Source organism: Cupressus sempervirens, chromosome 10, assembly GCF_028749045.1.
Source record: "Cupressus sempervirens isolate cs-2001-9-10 chromosome 10, ASM2874904v1, whole genome shotgun sequence".
Taxonomy (NCBI): domain Eukaryota; kingdom Viridiplantae; phylum Streptophyta; class Pinopsida; order Cupressales; family Cupressaceae; genus Cupressus; species Cupressus sempervirens.
Window position 1 is genome coordinate 713846721 of NC_143127.1, and position 17393 is coordinate 713864113.

The window sequence follows — 17393 nt, forward strand, 5'->3', positions numbered from 1 at the left end:
TATGCCAAAATAAGAAAATCCTTCATTAGCCGACCTAGCTCGATATAAACTAACTCTAAAATGATTTCCTTTGTTAACTAGTAGAAGCTTAGTTAATAGTGAAAACTTCATGAATATCCTTTGGCAATCGAGTGAGCTCGGTTAGCATTGGTTCCATTCAACTTTCCTTCATTAACTGAGTGAGCTAGGTTGACACTCACTTTCTATATACTTTCCTTTGATGCTCGAGTGAACTTGATAAACACTACCTTCTAAACTAGGAAATCATAGGAATGCTCGGTAGACACACAAAACTATCTTCACTACCAGAGTGAGCTTGACATGTACTAACTGATAATGATATGACATTTGTGTAACATCAAAGACAACACACAATTAATCAATTGTGTCCAATAGGAAAAATTTCTTCAAATTCATTTTCTTGACTTTCAAGTTATGAGCTATTACAAGTAATAATAGGAATCAAATGGATGCCATGTTAGCTAAACATGAGGATATTTTACCAAAAATAATTCACTCTCAACATTGTCATTTAGATATATTATCTTCTTGAACACCCATTAACATCTAATACTAAAGCATCCTGGGTGTAAGGGCAATCTTGCATCACCAAAAAATATTTTTCCTTCTATCTTTTCAATAAGGTTTTCTTCAGTGTAAAGTTGTTGTTAATGGAAACTTACTATTTTTAGTAAGTTTTTCATATGAGCTCAAAATATTCTGATTTCACAAGTGGAGGTTCATCTTAGATATATCAGCCTACTAGTTGAGTTTCATTACCATATCATACATATTAGTGAAGTTATTGAAGATTTTATGTATAAATTTTTGGTATAGAAACTTTAAGCTCATTTTTGAAGGCCTTGGAAGCTTTGAAATGAGGTTAAACCTCGATAAATAGATGCTTGTGCAGTCAAGAATTGCATCTTAGAAGCTTTTGTTTCCAAAAAGTGGTGATAATAGTGAATTGGATTTACACTTAAAAAGTTATGGCATCTGGAAGGTGGGCTACCTAAAAATATAATTTGAATTTTTTTTTAGCCAACTCTATGTAATTAATATGATAGTTTTAGTGTTGGTTAGTCTCAAGGGTCAGGACTAAATGTTTATAACCTTTCTTGGTTGTGGAAAATTTCCTATATAAGGAAGGCTCATAAGGTTTTCTAGGAAAGTTCTGGGTGATTGTTCATAGCTCTGGCTTACAGAACATTGTAAGGAAAACACCCATGATTCTTTCTATATTAAATTTCTAAAATATGCAATTTCACACTATTAGAGATAATAAGAGGCCCCCTTATGTTCTTGCAAATTTTTGTTATTTCTCTATTTTTGTTATGTGTTTATGGTATTAAGGGGAGTACCCTTAATCAAGTGGTATTAGAGAAAGAGTTCTTGAGTGCATAGAAAGGTAGGCAACTATGAGGAAGTTTTCACTAGGACCGTAGTTCAAGGTTTCAATGATAAGCATTAAAATGTCTCTATGAAAGAAATGTGGTGGAAGAGCCAAAGGTGTGACATTTGAGGTTAGAGCCTTCTAGAGATAAGTGTGATAATTGCAAGAAGAGATTCACAAAGGGATAAATCTTTCATCCTGAAGTAATCAATGAAATTGAGGATGAATTTGAGGAAGAAGGAAATGTTGATTGATAAGGAGAAGGGAAAGTTATGAACCAAGAGGAAGAAATACTTTTCAAGGCCATTTCCAAGATTAGAAAAAGACCTACGATTGAGGTCCCCGCATTTTGGGGAAATCTTAAACTAGAGGAATTGATCAACACAATCAATAAATTAGAAAAATATTTTGAGTATGAAGATATTGAGGATCCTAATAGGGTCAACTTTGTAAAGGCCAAACTAAATGGTCATGAAAATATTTGGTGGTAGGAGATTCAATTGGAGTGAAATAGAAGGGGAAAGGAGAAAATAACAAGGGATTGAATAGTAGATAAAATTAAAGCAAAAATTCATTCCTATAGATTATGAGCTTGATCTTCTAAAGAAAATGCAAGGTTTGAAGCAAGAAATAATTTTTTTTCAGGACTATACAAAATATTTCTATTGAGTCCTCATTAGAATAAGCCATAGTGAAGTTAACAAGATGAAAGTTTCCTATTACCTTAATGGGTTAAAATCAAGTATTCATGAAGAGTTGAGTCTAGTCAAAATGAAGAGTATTGAAGAGACATATTAGTTTTCCTTGAGAGAAGAGGAAAATTTGAACAAGAACTTTAAGAGAAAAAAATGGAAGAGTTCATTGTGGAAGATATGGGGGATGGTCTTATGGAGGTTAAAATGAAGATTAGAAGAAGAAGGATGATGCTATCACTAGCTAGGATTAATAGGGAAATAATTTCAATCATTTCCATGATCAAAATAATAAGAATCAAATAGGAAGAGGACAAGGACCTAGAAGAGGAAGTTTTGTAGAACATGTTTTCATTGCAAAGAAGAAGGTCACTGGGCTTATTAATTGCCTCAATGTCAAGGTAGGATAGATAGGACAACTAAAGGTTAGGCGAGAGTTACACATGTGGATGAAGTGTTAAAAATATATTATTTGAAGTGTAGAATTTGTAATGGAACAATCATTATTTTGTCAATGATGTCAAACCTACTACTTTCCGGTGAGACAATCGCTTTTTGGTCTAAATATTATCATTTGGTTGATTGATGAAGAGGATTTGAAAAGAGGAGATAACAAGAGAATCTATAGAAAGGTTGAATTATTTGGTGTATAAAAGGAGAATAAAGACCAAGTAATGAATTGATAGTATATTCTATTTTTTATCTACCTAAAGTCTATAATGAAAGATTACTCAAGCAAATATTAAAAGAAGATCAAGTAAAGAAAAGTGTTTTCCAAGACTTGCTAAGAAAACATTGCAAGCCAAGCACAAAATGGTATAAGCCGAATGAAAATCAATAGGTTCCAAGAAAAGAAGACAAACAATACAAGTTGAGTCTAAGTTAGTATATGTCAAGTAAAGTTTTGTTAATGTTGATCATTAGTAAACTTTAGTGTTTGTTGAGTGAACTAGTTTTAATTGAGTGATAGAACAATGTAGATGTCAAGTGACAACAAGCACCATTAAATTAAAGATTTGAAGAATTTGAGCTAACTAATTTGATTTCTTGAATTATGTGAAGCATGTGGAAGATGACTATGATGAGTTGGTGGCACAAAATTCAAGGTAAATTATTTTGAGGCAAATAGAAGAAGATTGTACAGGAATTTTCTATAGGAACTAAAATGGAAAAGTGGGTAGATTCATTGAATCTTACCTAACCCTAAAATGGATGATTGTACTTAAGTGGAAAAAGATCTAAATTCTCAATTTATAGAGATAGCTAGCTAGAAGAAAAGGTTTCATGTGTGAGAACCTAAGGAAGACAAGAAGTATAGGGTGTTACTTCATCTAGTTGTCGAGTAGAAGAGTCTATAGTTGACATAAAAAGAAAGATGGCTTAAGGGGATGAATGCTTGAAGGATGAACAAGCTATTAGATCTAAAGAGTATGAATACCAAGAAGAATGGATAACTAAACCAAATATCTATAATCTACATGTGAGTTGTAAGTTTTTATTAGATCAAGTCCTATTGTTGTTTTCTAACAACTATACTAGTGTGGATAAAATCCTTTGGATTAAGTTTGACATATCAATCATTTGTAAATCCTTTAACAAGGTGACATTCTAATGGAATTCTCTAAAGTCCTCTAACAAGGCTCACTCATAATAGGGTGATTGAAATCCTTTAACGAGGTCACATTTAACATTGTGTATTGTAACATTTAACATGGTTCACCTTTCACAAGACATCACTTAATAAGAGTGAAATTGGGTGGCATGTTACTGGTGGTTTTTCCCAAATTGGGTTTCCACATATAATCCTTGTGTCAAATTGTGTGAATGTGCTTATATATTTCATTTTTACATTTCTGCAAAATTATTTTGACCTGGGACAATAACCTATTAAGTTAAGGTATTGTATGATCTAATGGATGCATGCATGTTATGGTTTTATGGATATGGATATGTTAAGCGTTGAAAATTTTTATTTGTACATATGGACTTTGGATAATTGATTTAGCCCCCTCCCCCCACCCTCATTTATTCTAATGAATTCTAACATGAAGATGCCAAATCATCACATTCTAAAGATTTTGAAAGGGGAGAAGTTCTAGTTAACAGAAGAGTCATGCTATGTGGCGAGAATGAACTTGAGCAAAAGAAGGATCTTGTTTCACACTTGGTAAAGGTGTGAGGGTAAGTGTTCAGGTGTGATTATCAATAATTGAATCATTGATAATTTAGTGTCATAGGAGATGGTCACAAAGTAAAAGCTCAAGAAAAAATACCCACATCCATACCATATTTCTTGGGTGCAGGATAACCACATGGTCATGGTCAATGAACATTGCCTAGTGAAGTTCACGACTAGGGGCTACCATGATGAGATATTATTTGATATCATTGTTTAGTAGTCAAATGGAAGCACCTTAATAAGATGTAGGTCTCCACTTTCTATGGTCACTAAGCCATTCAAATATGTGTTTGAAGGAAAGAGGGGAATTCTTAAGTATGATTCCATGTGTCATCCAAATTAGATCAGCTAGGACCCAATGGAAGAAGGGAGCTAATACTCATTCTAAATCACAAGGAGGAATGTAATACAAGGAAATGTTCTCTAATTGGCCCTTAATAAGATAAGGTGAATATGAAATTAAACTAATTGCATAAATAATGTAAATATAGACATTATGTAAAGAAAGTTAGCCTAATTAAGATGTAAATCTAGGGTAAAGATATGAAAGGAAATGAAATATAAATGACTCACTTAAAAATGTGTAGAGGAAGATGCATTTTTTCTCCAAAACTCATAGATCTAAACTATATATAAATATATGTCCATGGATCTTAGAATGAAATGATGAAAGGGAATAAAACCTATAAATCTCCCCAGAATCTAAAACTAAAGGACTAGGTCAACTTGGGGCGATGTCTTATGACCAAATTAATGTAGTGTGACGATCTACAACTGAAGCCTTCAAAAAGCTTTTGAATAGTAGGTTCCATCTTTATAATCCTTTTTGCTCCCAACCTATAAATCAACATTGCAAATGAAAGTTTTGGGGTTGGTGTTTGATGAGGGCTTATCTTGGTCAAGCACTAGGTTAAGGGATTAACCACAAGTGAGAAATGTAAATGTAAATGACTGAAAGACAAGATATCTTTTAGAATTCACCTTTCTTGTATGTATGTAATGTAGTGTAGATCTTGAATTAGGAATGTAGGGTATCTCCACTCTTTGAAATGGATCTACCATAATCCCATCACGGTGCCATGTATATAAAAATGCATCAATAAAGAAGATGATTAATGCTTCAATATAGATCTCCTCTCTTGATGACCAACAATAAGCTATATCTTGAAGAGGAAATGCTCACAAAGGATCCTTCAATGCTGGATAGAAATATCCTTTCTTTACTTCTTGAAACACTTGAATACTTGAACTCCTTGAATGCAAAGGGTCATAAACCTTCACTTGAGAGAAAGGGATTGAGTGCATGAGATACTTGAGCATGTATGATATGAAAATGAAGCCTCCTAGTCTCCTTATATATGAGTTTTCAGGTGGGAAGACAATACAGGTCGACTAGATAATGGTAATTAACTATTAAACTCATGACACCTTTTAGGCCCTAAGCTTCAGAACTATTGGCGACTAGGTCTGTTGGGACTAAAAATTGCATGGTCAATTTTGAGTCACATATTGTGAATTTTGAAAAAATCATGCCCTAAAGTGCCTATTATGCATATGTAGTTGGTTGTTGGTTTGAGGCCTAGATGGTGTTTGATTGGCTTAACACCTTTCATTTGACATATGCATGTGATCCACGATGTTATTTTGCCATCCCGAATCATTTTGTGAAGTCCCATTTTGAGCTAGTGTCAAAATTTGCAATTCTGCCCCAGTGTCAAATAGCGATCAGAGGCCCTGTTTGCATCAAAATATCTTTTACCCAGGAATGTGTCATGACTAGCCACTTTGGGAGTGTTTAGTGTCCATAACAGAGAACTTATGTTTCATTTTTCAAGTCATTTTGAATCCGTTTGACTAGGTTTTGAACCCCTCAAAGTTGGTTATTTACTGTTTTGTGCATTTTTGTAGTTGTTCACAATTCTGGGAGGCCCTGTTCGACCAATCATATCTTTGACCCAGTTGACCCAAATGAAAAAATTCTTTTTGCATTGTGTTTCAGGGGTCAGACACTTCATATGTTCCAATTTTGAGATCATGACGAATCCATTTGATCAATCTACTAACATGATTAAAAACCTAGTTTACATTTGTTTGTTATGGCTAAGGTATTTAGATTGATCCGTACCCCTGTTCGGCACATTATAACTTTGATCCTATGATTGGTGAGCCTAAATGGATTATACCATTGTGTTGTGTCCTGAAAATCTTTCAAGTATGCCAATTCTCAAGCCATGATGAATCCATTTGCATATTTTCATAGGTCCATACATTTGCCAAAATTTACTTTTTGACAAATTTCTCAGTTAAAATTTCCAAGTGCCTATTTTCGGAAATTCGCCGAATGTGCTCTGTGATTCATCATGAGCCCAAAACATGGAATTATATTCTCTTCATGGCAAAGAACTTATATCCTAGTTTTTAGAACCCCAAGTGATCAATAACCCAGTTTTATAATGCCAGACCTAAGCCCAGTTGATGTTTTTTAACATTGTTTGCCTGCAGGGTAATTGAAGTATGGGTGTTCGGCAATTAAAATCATTTGACTGGGTAATCATCATGGGTTGAGAATTTGCAGTATGGCCGAGCATGTAGGATTGAACACTCATGCCAATTTTTGTGGCTTGGTTACTTGATTGGATCAGTTTTTAATGCCAGCTGGCGGGTCTCTAGACACAAATTCACAATTGATCAACAGTGAGTTTTAAATGATGAATTGTTATTTGAATTTGAATCCTGTTAGTCTAAGATGTCCATATTGATCAATTTGATGGATCAATTGTTTGAAACAAAAAAAAAATTTAGTCAAAACCGCTTTGGGGCCCGACTCATTCCGTCAGATGGATAAGCTACTAGGAAGTGAAATAGAGTAGAAGATGTTTTAATGATTGTGATATGAAGTTGGATAAAATGGATCAGTTTTTTTGAAGTAACAAGGTGAAAAATGGCCCGCAAAAGTCTTGATAAAAACAAATTTAAGAGAAAGTTTCTCATAATCAAAGAGGCAATATAAAACATCCATGTTCCCAATGTTACAAGATTATGAAGGTGTAGATGCATCAGCTTAATGAACATTGGATTTTAGAAGCAATATTATAATATATCGGTTGTCAATATGTGAAGTTGATAATTAGATTTATTACAAGTATGTTTTGAGTGCACTGGGACTTCATCTGGAGACTTCATTTGGAGCTTTTCTTTTCCAACCTTTCTTGAGAATGCTATTTTTTTAAAACTATAATATCAGGTGGTTAATCAGCCAAACTTTTCATACAACCCAAGCTCTACGCTGTATTGGAGATTTGTACATGATTTTTTTTTTATTATAAAAGAATGTCAACAAGTACAATCAATGGAATATTGAAGAAAGTTACCAGAAAGGATAAGGATTATGAGCAAAGATTCATTTAAAGCAGATAATGAATTAGAGGGTATGAGACATGAGCATATGTATTTTCCTATAGTTCCAAAAGATGGTAGTGAAGAAGTAAAAGATGCACCTCTAAAAGTTGCAGATTTATTGAATGAATTTTAGGATATTTTATCAAATAATGTGCCTAATGGATTTCCACAAATAAGAAATATTAGTGATTAGATGGACTTGATTCCAAGAGCCAATTTTCCAAATAAGGAAGCACACAAAATGCTATGAGTAGAAAGTGAAGAGTTGAATAGGCAAGTACATGAATTCTTGCAGAAGGAATTGATTTGAGAGAGTTTGAATCCATGTGTTGTACCAAAAGTATTAGAACCAAAGAATAATGGAGAATGGAGGATATGTACATATATTCTAGGGCTATCAATAAGATCACAATCAAGTACAAGTTTCAACATATAAGGACTAATGATATTATGGACTATTTGAGCAGAGCTCTGTATTTCGCCAAGATATATTTGAAGAGTGGATATCACCAAATTTGGATCAAAGAAGTAAATAAATAGAAAAATACCTTCAAGATAAAAGAAGGATTGTATGAGTGGTCATTCATGCCTTTTGGGCTAACCAATGCACCAAGCACTTTTATACGAATTGTGAATGATGTACTAAAAGCATTTCTAGGTAAGTTTGTCATTATTTACCAAGACGATATTTTGATCTTCAATAAGACATTGAAGGAGAATATAATACATATTCATAGAGTTTTTAAGAAGTTACGAGAAGAGAAATTGTTGATTAATTTGAAGAAGTGTGGTTTTGTGAAGGAGTTAGTGTATAGAGGATGTCATGAGCCACCATTGACATTGATATTCAGATATATGTGTAAATTTATAATGTGCAAATCATTACTATACAAATATGTGCAAATCAATGCTATAAAAATATGTGTAAATTATAAATGGTTTTACATAAATCAAATGGATATAATGGTTAAATAAATCACTAATGACTTTTACTTTTGTTTTACATAAGTCAAAGAGACATAATGGTTGAGATATAATGGTTAAATAAATCACCATTGATTATACATGATAATAAAATCAAGAAGTGTAAAATAATTTAAATAAATCACATTAATAAAATAATTTAAATAAATTAATAAAATATATTAAAACATCTATTAAACTACGAGTTGAAGCATCATACCCATTGGGTATCCTATTAAACAACACATGTAAGTGGTTGAAGAAGTGACATCAAAAAAAGGATGAAAGTCATGGAAGATTAAGCAAGTACACTACTGACATGATTGATAGTGAAGGAGATGAAGCAAAGTTCAAGGTTGATAATTCTAGAGTAGTAGTGATGCACATGGTATGGTGATTGTGTGGAGAGGATAGTTTGCAGAGTCATGTCAACCACCAAGGGAAGGTAAGTAAAGTATGAAGTATGGTGAATCTTGTTTAAATAAATCATAGTTAAGATAATATAATGTAAGTTAATTAAAAGAATATGGAACCCTAGGAATAAGTAATTTCTTTCCCTTGGGATAATTAGATAAAGATAATAAATTGAGTCATTAATAAGGAAGGGTTAGTAATTCAAAGAAAGAGAAATGAAATTAATAAGATCTTAGGATTATGATAATCAGTAAGGACTAGGTGGGTAAGAGGGTAGGGCTGAGTCCTAACACAAAAGAGGTATATTTTGACTCTTGGGTGTAGGTTTATCAAGCTATGCAACCCCACCAAAATGTCCAGGGACTAATGTATGGTATAACATCTAGGCATGGTGAGGGATGGAAAGAACCCATTTCAAATACAAGGACTAAGGTCTTGTCAGGTCTTTAATGTGGTTTCCTTATCCAATCCCCAAGTGACCTAGCCTATACATACATTATAGTAGATGAGATAAAATTGTATACATTTAAGAATTATTATACTGATTTAATAATGTAATGCTAAACTTTAAGTTGATTCCATGGGAAAATAGGACAATATTATTAGCCCTTACAAGTAGGGACATTACAATGGTATCAAAGCAGGACTCTTGCCAACCTGTGAACGATAGTTAATGCAAACAAATCAAAGAGATCAAAGAGCAATAGAAAGAGAGAGGAATAAGGGTGACACCACCATGATTGCTCAACTAAGTAAGGATCTAAAAGCCTTTATGGAACAAATGGCCCAAATCACTCAATCACTCATGGGACAAAATAGGGTAAAAAATAAACTTCTCCTCCAGGTCATTCAAAGCACAAACAACACAAATTCTAGACCCTTTAACATGAGGGATATTAATTCAAATTATTCTAAGAATAATCGTAATACACCCACACCTCCTTTAGCAATGCAAGAAAACCAAGAAGGGGGAGGGGGAAGCCAATGAAGACTCAAATAATAATGTAGAAAGAATTTTAGAAACATATCCCAATTAGCTCTGTAATTAAGGAATAATGTACCTTTTAAAGATTACTATGACACAAAAATGAAGGACATCTACAATCCCAAAATTAAAACTCAATGCAATCAAGATCTAGAAAGGACAATCAACAAGGTAGTCCTACCTGACTTTGATGGAATAGAAAAAGGGTCCTATATGAACATGGGTAGAAAATTTAGACACATATCTATCATATAGTCCCATATTAGAAGATAACTCAATCAAATTTGCAATACTAAATTTAATTGGAATAGCATATGAGTGGTGGAAATATGGATGGAAAAACCATGCATACAACACATAACCTTATATCATGAATTCACCCAAAAACTCATCAAAAGATTTGATCAAAAGGATCGAGGATGATACTTTAGCGAACTGACTTTATTAAGACAGCAAGGTACTGTGAGTGAATTTGCAAATGAATTCCAAAGATTATCTACATTTGTGCCAGAAATATCCCAAAGAAGGCTTACCTAACTATTTCTATAAGGATTAAGAGATTCAATTTGAAGTATGGTGAGTGCCATGGAACTAGTTACACTAGAAGATGCAATTCTTAAAGCCAAGAAATTTGATCCTCCATCATCCAAAGATTAAGCCAAAAATCTGCCACCTAAGGAAATGTGTAAACCTTTTTACTTTTGTAAGAGCCCATGGGAAAGGGGACACAAATGTAAGGAAAGAGAGAAAAGGGATCAAATTAATGAATTAAAAAGAAAAACTCTATTTTTCAAATGTAAGGAAACATGGGGATACAACCACACATGAACAAGATTAATTCATATCTATAATATAGAAGAAGAACATCCAAACAAAAAGGCAAGGGGGGAAGAAGTTAGAGTATCTACAGCCATGATTTCTCAAATCAACGAAAACTGACCTTTTAGAATCAAAGGCATCCTCAAGGGGAAAAAAGTAATTACCTTAGTGGATAGTGGAGCTTCTCATGAATTTATCAATAAAAGTATTTTTGCAAGGATAAAATTAGAGATGGAAGACTCCAAGGCATTTAGAGTGGCTTTTTCCAATGAGAAAATTGTGCAAAGCTCTAAAATTGTTTCTAATCTAGAAATAAAATTGAGCAAACACACAATCACCATAAATTTCTATGTAGTAGACTTACAATATGATGTAATTTTGAGACTACCTTGGATAGATTCCCTTGGGAATGTTATCATGGATCACCCCAAACTAGAAATATATTTGGGAAAAGAAATCTTGAGCCACCCCAAATTGCTTGAGCAAAAGCAAATTTGGGAGGGGCAGACTGTCATGAGCCACCATTGACATGGATATTTAGATATACGTATAAATTTATAATGTGAAAATCATTACTATAGAAATATGTGTAAATTATTCCTATAAAAATATGCATAAATCATAAATAGTTTTACATAAATCAAAGGGATATAATGGTTAAATAAATCACTATTAGTTATATAGAATAATAAAGTCAAGGAGCACTAAACAATTTAAATAAATCACAATGATTTAAATAAAATAAGATAATGTTAACATCAATAAACATAAACGAATAAATTAATAAAATATATTAAAATATCTATTAAACTATGGGTTGAAGCATCGTACCCATTGGGTATCATATTAAAGAACATGTGTAAGCAGTTGAAGAAGTGATATCAAAAAAAGGATGAAAGTCATGGAAGCTTAAGTAAGGACATCACTAATGAGACTAATAGTGAAAGAGAAGAAGTGGAGTTCGAGGTTGATCATTTTAGGAGTAGCGGTACCACATGTGGTACAGTGACAGTGTGGAGAGGACAGTTTGTAGAGTCACATCAACTATCAAGGTAAGGTAAGTAAAGTATGAATTATGGTGAATCTTGTTTAAATAAATCATATTTAAGATAATATAATATAAGTTAGTTAAAAGAAAATGGAACCCTAGGAATAAGTAATTTTTTTCCCTTGGGATGATTAGATAAAGAAAATAAATTGAGTCATTAATAAAGGAAGGGTTAGTAATTCAAAGAAAGATAAATGAAATTAATAATATTAAAATATCTATTAAACCATAAGTTGAAGCATTGTACCCATTGGCTATCATATTAAAGAACATGTGTAAGTGGTTGAAGAAGTGACATCAAAAAAAGGACAAAAGTCATGGAAGCTTAAGCAAGAACATCACAAACGAGACTAATAGTGAAGGAGAAGAAGTGGAGTTTGAGATTGATCATTTTGGGAGCAGTGGTACCACACGTAGTACAATGATAGTGTGGAGAGGATAGTTTGTAGAGTCACATAAACCATCAAGGTAAGGTAAGTAAAGTATGAATTATGGTGAATCATGTTTAAATAAATCATATTTAAGATAATATAATATAAATTAATTAAAAGAATATGGAACCCTAGGAAAAAGTAATTTCTTTCCCTTGGGATAATTAGATAAAGTAAATAAATTGAGTCATTAATAAAGGAAGGGTTAGTAATTCAAAGAAAGATAAATGAAATTAATAAGATCTCAGGATTATGATAATTAGTAAGGACTAGGTGAGTAAGAGGGTAGGGATGAGTCCTAAGAAAAGAGAGATATATTCTAACTGTTGGGTTTAGGTTTATCAAGCTATCGGACCCCACCACAATGTTTGAGGACTGAAATATGGTATAGGATCTAGGCACGGTGAGGGATGGAAAGAAGCCATTTGAAAGACGAGGACCAAGGCCTTGTCAAGTCTTTAATGTGGTTTCCTTATCCAATCCTTGGGTGACCTAGCCTATACGTACATTATAGTAGATGAGATAAAATTGTATACATCTAAGAAGAATTATTCTGATTAAACAATGCAATGATAAAATTTAAACTGATTCAATGGGAAAATAGGACAATATTATAAGCTCTTACAAGTAGGGACATTATAGAGGACTTGTGTGTTTAGAAGGTCTAAAAATAGACCCATAGAAAGTGACAGCTATTCTCGAATGGCCTACTCCGAGGAGTGTAATTGATGTAATATATTTTCATGTTTTGGCTAACTCTTACATAAATTTTATCAAGTGTTTTAGCAGTGTGTATCGACCCTTAGTAGAAATAATGTGAGAAAATAGGAAGGAGTTTAAGTGGACTACAAGAGTAGATAAAAGTTTCAAATATGTTACAAGGAATCATCTTGAAGGTCAAATCATGGGTAATGCTAGTAGAGGAGTGATGACAAGAGGCAAGGTAAGAGAAGAAGTTTGGTTTAACAAGTTTAACCTAAAACTATTGATGAAGCATTTAAGTATAAATTTTGGGTCATTGGAATGAATGAGGAACTTGATCGTATAGAGAAAAAAAAGACATGGGAATTGGTTCCTAGATCTTAATAGTACAGATGATGCACAGTTGAGAGTTAGCTTATACACAGTTGAGCAAAGCTTTGTGACACCTTTATTATGATGTATATTAGTGTGCATGTGTGTACGATCAGTATGGTGCAAGTTACAATAAGTTTAAGTGTGTTGGTATTTAATAGTGCAAAACAAAGCATAGAAGAAAATAGAAATGTACAGCTTTAGAAATTATTTTGGTTCCAAAATAGTTACTAAGTTATGTTAAGCCTACTATGTGGATATTATTTTATATTATGTCAAGTGTGTGAAGACATGGAAGTTGGCTGAACAATAATTTGTGAGTGTGCAAGATATAAGTAAAGATCTTATGTTGTGCAGATAGTGTAAAAGAAAGTAGTGCAATGAATGTATGTGATGCACAGATATTATGGAAATTACATGATTAGATGTGACATGCAAACTATTTTCAGAACCATCTACAATCCTTATGTGATGCAAAATATAATGTAAGATCAAAGCAAGTGTGAGTTACAATAGCAAGCAAGTATTGTATGTATATCTATTTTGTGAAGGAACTAAACTGTATAATTGCATGTTAGGGCGGTGGGCTCTTCTTGTATACATTGTATTTGATCCACCAACTCCTATCAGGGTTGTAGCAACTCCTAACAAGGTTGAGGCTTCTAATAAGGCCTAGTCCTTTAATAAGGACTCAAGACAATATATGTACTTCATAGACTCCTAACAAGGTCAAAATCTTTAACTGGATCCTATTGTTTAGTGAATCATCTAGAGGTTATCATCCCCACTGGGGTTTTCCCTTGGCCAAGGTTTACCTAGTTAACAAATAATGGTGTTATGAGTTCTCTATGTGTATGGTTATATTTATTTTCCAGCATTATTGTTTACTTTCTTATGCAAGTTATAAAGTAATTAAAAATATTTAACTGTGGGCAAAAGTTAGTAGAATACTGATTCAACCCACCCTGCTCCCGCCCCACCCACACACCCCCCCCCCCCCTTTTAGTATTATCTATTTCTAAGAATTGGTTTCAGAGCACAGTTACTTTGAAGAAGCTTAGCAACTTAAGTATGATCCTAGTGAATATGGAATAGTTGAAGAAGAATCTTGAAGAAGCTCTTGAATAGATTGATCTTCTTATTGAAGAGAGAGATAACTTGAAAGATATATATATATATATATATATATATATATATATATATATATATAAAGATGAAAATAGTTTACATTGGCAAACTAAAAGATGAAATTTGTGATCTAAAATCTAGCAAAAAACCATTTGCATAGACTAGTGTTAATGATGATACAAAAAATCTTAAGAAAGAAAACGAGATTTTGAAACATGAGTTGAAAATTGTTGAACTAAAGTTGAGTCTTAAGACTAGTAGCAATAAGAGTGATCTTGATCTAAAATCTAAGAATGTAGACCTTAGATCCTAGTTAAGTCAAGTGACATCTGAATTAGATTCTATTAAGATAGAGTATGCAAAGTTGGAAAAATACAACATCATTATGAAAGGATAATTGACACAAGCAGAACAAAAATTAGAGAAACTTTACACAAGTTTTGAGAAAATTGATGAACAAATATTTCATCAAAGACCTTCTTATGACAAGGCATGCCTTGGATATCTTATTAGACAGAAGTCAGCAAAGAAAGATGAGATTAGGATAGAAGCATAATCTATAGAAAAAATCCCTAAAGAAAAGTTCCAATGATCTAATGAAGTTGAGAAAACTGAATTGACAAATAAATTTGATGAACTTAGAACGATAGAGAAAGTTGAAGAACCTAAGAAAGATTATTCATCCAAAGAGGTAAGACATGAATTCAAAGGTAGATGTTTCATATGAAATGAAGTTGGACATATGAAGAGAGATTGGACAGGTAAGCATTTTAAGCCTAATACTAATTTCTAAAATTATAATTGTCATGGTTATGGACATAAGGAAGTCGAATGTAAGAAACCTAAGTTTGTTGATAGTAATAAGAATAGTAGAATGTTTAGACATACTAACCCTATAGGTAATGGAAGAAGTAGATCATAGAGCATATCTAATGATGGAGAGAAACCCAATGGTGAGATAAAGCAATTTGTTTGTTACAAATGTAATGATCCTAGATATATTTCAAGGAATCACAAAGCACTTGAAAGTCAAAATGGGAACAATCAGAGAAGAAATGCACCTATATGTTAGTTATGTAATAACTTTGGACACACAAAAAGATTTTGTAGAATGGACAAAGGGAACTTTAATAGGAACCCTAATCATAGAAGGAACAATAATAGGAATGTTAGAAGGAATGAAAATGGAGGCAACAACAATCAGAAAGAAGTAGTCAAGGAACATGTTGAGGAATTCAAAGAAGTGTTTGTGAAGGCTTATAATCTAGAGAGTTCACATAGAATATTGGAAGAGCAATTCTTTGATGCACATGATGGAAAGTTGAAGTCACATATTGTTTGTGACTCAACCTATTTGAATTAAGCTATTGTAGAAGAAGTAGAGCATTAGTGATCAGAACTAATGTTAGCAAGTGAGATAGAGACTGCACATTTAACAAAAAGTAGAATACATAGAGAGAAAGCTATGGTTCAGTTTGCAAGTCTTGATGTGATCATAGCAAGCGAGAATTGTAAGATCAAAGTCATTGGTAAATAGAGATAGTATTATGAGTTTGTGGTAGATATACATTTATCTGCAGTGTGATTTGAAATGATTTAAGGATTCTGAACAAGATTTTATGTACCATTTGTTCATGTGAACTGTCTTGAGAAAATTGAAGAGTGATTTGACAACAATTGAAGTGCAAAGAGAGTTTGTGAAGATGAAATTTGCAAAAGCCCTAAAATCATAAATTTGAGGTATTTTACTAATTATTGAATCTAGTTTCTTGAAGTATTTACAATTATAAAGAAATGGCTAGTCAAAGAGTGCATGATGTTAGTGATAGACCAAGGTATGAGTTCAAGAAACACCCATTCATTTCTTTACTAGATGATCTTGTAGGTGCATTTTTGCAAGTTCTAAAAAATGTGTTACATGTAGAAGATATAAGGAGTTATATGTACATTGCAAAATTGAGAGTATAGGTGATGGGGAGATTCACAAGGACTTAGGAGTCATGTGTAATAATAAATTATTCCTAAATTATGAGTATGCGCACCTTGAAGATTTGAATTCGGTGAAGTATATGTTCTACACAGAATTTGGCAATCATAAGTGGACCCAAATTATATTGAGTAGAGTACATGATGATATGTTCTAGTTAGGTGATGTATAGATTATCATTGACAATGACTTAATCCAAAAGGTCACAGGATTTAGAAATAAAGGTTGTAATCTTGTTAATAAGAAAAGCATTAGGACAATAGTGAAGACAAACCTAAAAACCAAGTTTGATGGAAGGATTATGAGGGTTGATCCTATTCAAGATAAAGGAGTCAAATTGTTGACCAAAATCTTAGGGTACAAGTTGAACCATGGATGAAGGGTAAACTTTGTACTAGTTGGATTCTTTCATACAACATATGTGATCGCTATGGAAAGAAGAAAAGTAAATTTGTGCAACATTGTCAAAGTGTAGTATTTAGATTTGAGTCCTTATTGAGTCATCTATTCTTCTATGTTACAAGGAAGTTTCTTGAAGTGATAAATTAGGGTAGCAGTGAGTGCACAATTAAGATTGTAAAACAAAGCTACAGATCTAAACCTGAGAATTGTAGAGACATTAATATTGACAAGATGATGAAGAATTTTCACTTTGAGATGAAATTGAAGTATAGGATAGCTACCTCTATAGTAGAGAAGTATAAGGATGATTTGTGCTTCATGGTGGAAACTGACAACACCTACATGGAAGCACTAATACCTAGAGTGAAGTTCATTGAGCCTATGGGATATGAGATGAGCACTAGACTAATTAAAGGGTATGTGTAGATCATAGTTGAATCTGAGCAGGACATAGAATGTCTTAGATGGGGAGCATATGA